This window comes from Dendronephthya gigantea, unplaced genomic scaffold, assembly GCF_004324835.1.
Source record: "Dendronephthya gigantea isolate DGI-Jeju-01 unplaced genomic scaffold, DenGig_1.0 000679F, whole genome shotgun sequence".
Classification (NCBI taxonomy): Eukaryota; Metazoa; Cnidaria; class Anthozoa; order Malacalcyonacea; family Nephtheidae; genus Dendronephthya; species Dendronephthya gigantea.
The window spans coordinates 2,501-7,311 of NW_021163689.1; the positions used below are offsets into that span (position 1 = coordinate 2,501).

General features: G+C 36.0%; 1 pseudogene; it reads right to left on the bottom strand.

Annotated features, from left to right (window-relative positions):
* LOC114544188 overlaps nucleotides 1-1,327 on the bottom strand; it is a 2,190-nt pseudogene extending 863 nt beyond the window's left edge.
* Between the last annotated feature and the right edge of the window lie 3,484 nt (nucleotides 1,328-4,811).

A 4,811-nucleotide genomic window follows, 5' to 3' on the forward strand; every position in this document is an offset into this window, starting at 1 on the left:
GTGCACAAGCATTGTTTTTTAGGTGAAGCGGGTCTACATGAGCCCGATCAATCAACCTTCCAACAATGGGTTGAAATTCCTGGCGGCTTTTCAACTGGGCAATGAAGGATGTTACCTTAGATCTTACTGTGGCTGGTGCCAATGGTTTTTTGGCCATAGTTTTCTTAAAATCTTCAACCTTGTTTGCAGCAGAGACCCTGTCTTCATATTTCCAGGGCTTCCACATTTCCTTCCCAGAAAAACTGAAAGAACCTGCAAGAGAACTCATATTATGGTGCTTACATTTGCAAAGGTAGAAAAGAAAGTGGCTGCGTTTGATAGTTCTCCACCAAAGAATGCCAACATCTTCATGTCGTTAGGCATTTCTGAGACATGAAATCTTACATTAACCATCTCACCACCACACTCAACCTGAAAGGTACTTTTCTCCAAAACACTAATATCACTCAAGCACTTTTGTAGAAACCGACGCACTGGCACACAATCCTCTTTACAATTGGCTCCAAACAATAGATAATTCTCATTGCTGCTTAGCACTTTCCTGCCTAAATTAAGAAAACTAACTAACAGCAACACGAAGTGTCATCTTTTTCAAATGGTGCCCCATCGCCTCCAAGTGAAATATTGAAAGTGTAAGTTTGTTTCTTAAAGCATACAAGCTCATACCTCTTTCGACACACTAAGTAGTATCTAGCAAGAATAAGAACTATCTCCTGAATATTTCTATACACCCCATCAACTTTGTCAATTTCATCTAGACCATCACAAAGTGTTTCCCTAATGGAATAAAGTTTACCAATATCTATTGATTTAATATAATGTGCAAGCTTATGGTAAGGCAACAGTCTCGGAATAGGGCAGTTATTGATTTTTATACGAAGAGACTTTGCTTCATTACTTTTTTGTAACTACTTGCCCTTTAAACATTACGATACTTTCTTTTACCCATTATACCGCCACTATAATACACAGCGATACTTCTTGTCATGTTATCATTTGACTTTTCATAATCATTTATACCTTTCTGTAATATCTTAGGAATTACTCTTTTAACTGTTTTAACATTTGTTGAAAAAACATTAACTAAAAGTTTTTCAGAACATTTTGTTATTGCTGTGTCACACAGACCAACTTGGCCTGGTAAATTTGAGTGATTAGTAGCCCCATGAATCTGACATGCTGCCTCAAATGTCTCTGAACTCCTCCTTCTTGAAGTAGCTAGACTAACTGTACTATTTGCACCAAACTGAGTGCGGTTTCTCATTCTTATTGAGGTTGATCTCTCTGAAATAAATCTTTTCTTCCTAGGTGGCTCTGAACTACCCATTACCAGAAATTTGCGACATGATAATTTGCATGTATACTAATTTGCATTTAACTTTCAGTATAATGGCCTTCAACTTTTACTATAAAATACATATAGTAAATAGACAAAACTTAAAAATGCCCTTGCCCTAGACCTTGCCCACTGTTTGCCGACCTCTAGATCGGTAGAGCAGCTGTTTAGAAACGTTTTGGTGACAGGATTTTTTAGCTTGGGCATTTCTGCATTCAGCCAAATTTAAAAATATATTGCTCAAAGTTTTGTCCGTGTGCTGTCCACGAACTTATAAAATCGCTCACATTGATTCGAATATTTCGATTCAGGTAGTTGATGAATTGACGTATAATGTACCCAAAAAAATTGTTTAAGATATTCTCTTTCGTATTTGTGTATAAACTTTTCTATACGGCTCTGATTTTTACTGCAATCACTTTAAAAAATATTATCAGTCTTGTCTGGAACTTGAACAATACGAAGGCTATATACACATTTGTTCACAATCATTTGGCCGAACGTAGAAATACCTAAGGAAAGTAATTCGATCATTAAAACGTTGGGAAACGGCTGTTCTATTGATCCAGAGGTCGGCAAACAGTGGGCAAGATCTAGGTCAACGGCATTTTTAGGTTTTGTATATTTACTATATGTATTTTATAGTGAAAGTTGAAGGCCATTATGCTGAAAGTTAAATGCAAATTAGTATACATGCAAATTATCATGTCGCAAATTTCTGGTAATGATGACCTGCTCTACCTGCTCTATTCACTTCACTGATAACATCACCCCCTTCCTCAATATATTTATCAAGGTTTTCAATCTGAAGGCAATTATGAATTTTATTTAGAATGTGTGCAGCAGGAAAAAAAATACAAAAGCCAATATAATATACACAGCCAAAAACACCCAAGTTGCAACAAGTCTGCTGCAGGCCTGTTGCAACTTGTTGTATCAAACTGATATCTGATGTGTTCGCATGGCTTGCATCAGCTTGTTCAGACAGGGCTGTTACAAGTTGTCAACAGACTTGCTGCAAGTCGTCAACAGACTTTATGCAAGTTGTTCTCATCAGACCTGATGCAAGTTGTCAACAAACCTGTTAGAAGTTACAACAGACTTGCTGCAAGTTGTTCAATCAGACTTGTCAAGCTTGGGATTGACAAGTTGCATCAAGACTGCTAATTATGACAAGTTGCAACAAGACTGATTTTCACAGGCTTGTCGCAACTTGTTGAAATTAACCAGCTTTTTGCAACCGGTTGATAACTTGAAACAAGCCGGTAAAACTGACAACTTGCAACAAGTCTGTGGCGTTTCTGGCTGTGTAGTAGAGTACCAGTCCGTGAAACATGCTGCTCAGGTCTACATTCAAAGCACAATCAAATTAATATTTATATAACTCAATGTTTTAAAAAAATACACTAAATTTTGCATCTATTCGTCTCATTCTCTCACGTTTTGAACAAAGTTCCTTCTCTTTCTGAGCTAATTGCAAATCTGTTTCCTGAATAGCTTTTGTTTCTTTTAAAACATTGTCCCATTTCTCCTTCTGCAAGACCATATATTTCCCAACAGGAAATCTGTTGTATCGCCTCTTCCTTACACCACTTGAGGCAGCCATGCTAGAAACATGATAAAATCCATCAAAATACAAGGAAAATAAGCGCTTTCTTGCCAAACAAAAAACATACGATCGAAGAACAATACCTAAGCGTTAAGTATTTGCCAAAGAACAAGCACAACAACGTAGCTGCCCAAAGTTTAATGAAGCCAAACATACCATTGTGTGTACTCAATGTGAATACCAAAACAATTCTTCAAAATAGGGTATCTACTTGCACGTAAAAAGTAGGTCAAATTAAATCTTTTCTCTGCATATTTGGTATCAAACGGGAGATTTTGATCAGCTCTACTTCGCTCATCGACTCAATTTTCTGAACAGTAAAAAGAGGCCTTATGGGAAGGCGTAAAAGTGGAGATAAAATCGAAATTCCTTGTTTTTCCGTATTAAAAAAACTCGAACCCAGTTTCCCAAAAATTGCGGGTCGCGACCGACACGATCTACGTGAGCGAATTTATTCCAGCCAGTGCCCGCCGTGGTACCTCTAACATGAGTGCAACCTTTCGTTCACTGCAATGTAATTTATAACCACTAAACTTCTACACAAAAATATGGCATATGTTGATGTTGAAATAGTTTCGAAACGTTAGCTTCAGTTAGCTTATCACTTTACTAAGAACCCACTTATTAAATTAGAAAAGGAATATGGACCTAACTTTTTGAAGACAGAGGGGAGGGGGGGCATTGATACTATGATGAATTACGATTTTGAATTTATTGCGAATAGTTTCATTTTAGGGAATGAGGTATAATTAACCCGAACATACCATATCACTTCCACTTTTATGACCAGCAAAGTCTTTGTAGAACTTTTAAAATATAATAATCAGTGGTTAATTGACAGATTGTACAATACAGTAAAACAAAGGTACGAAATAATAAAAATTACACTTCCTTACTAAAGCCTCTGTGATAAGGTCTTCTCTGCGCTCAGTAGAAATTGTAATATTCTGAGTCTTTTGCCTGCTTTGTCTATAAAACAAAAACAGTTTTTTTACAAATTACCAGCAGTTGTCAGTTTTATTTTATCTCAAGATTGACAACTGACCTTTTCTCCCACCAATGATAACTTCTGTTGGTGCCTTCAAGCTTGGCAAGATGTTTAGAAAATCTTTGAAAGCCCAATAAAATATTTTTGAAAATTTGTCAGTTAATAACTTACTCCATGTGGTTACCAACCATTCACATGTGCAATGACAAAACTAGATTGAGAACTTTATGGCTGCAGTTATATTCCAGTTGCCAAAATACATAGAAAGACAGAATGATAGTTGTCAGGTGTTGAAATCCTACATACAATAATTTGCATGAAATTATGGAAATGATAATAAAATCCTAAAAGGACATAGGATTGATTTCAACATCATTTGTTAGGAAAATCAGCAAAAGAACCTCTATTTTGGAGTTGGTCTGAATTCTTGACATTTTGCCAAAACTTTCTAATAGTTGTTTATCATAACAAAGAGCTATTATATATGTTAGGCATTTGCAAGCAAATTCCAATTTGAAACCACAGGATCATGCAGCAATTATATTGTATCAATATGGTGGAAGATAGGAAGTCAGGATACATATCACGTCAGATAAGCCCAGGTTGCAAAAGACATCTTAATCAAAATTTACATCTAAATGACTTTGACAAACATTGACACTCAGGTATTAAAGTCACATACTCGGTTAGAAAACTTGTAATTTGTAATAACAAAAATATTACAATTACCTGGTATTATTTAATATACCAGAGCAGTACTTGAGTGTGAAAGTACAAAAGTATCCAGAACTATTACACTTACTCAAAATCGAAAACATTCGATTGCAATTCCGTTATGATCTTTGGCGCATACCCGATTCGTGAACTTTGACGTCGGG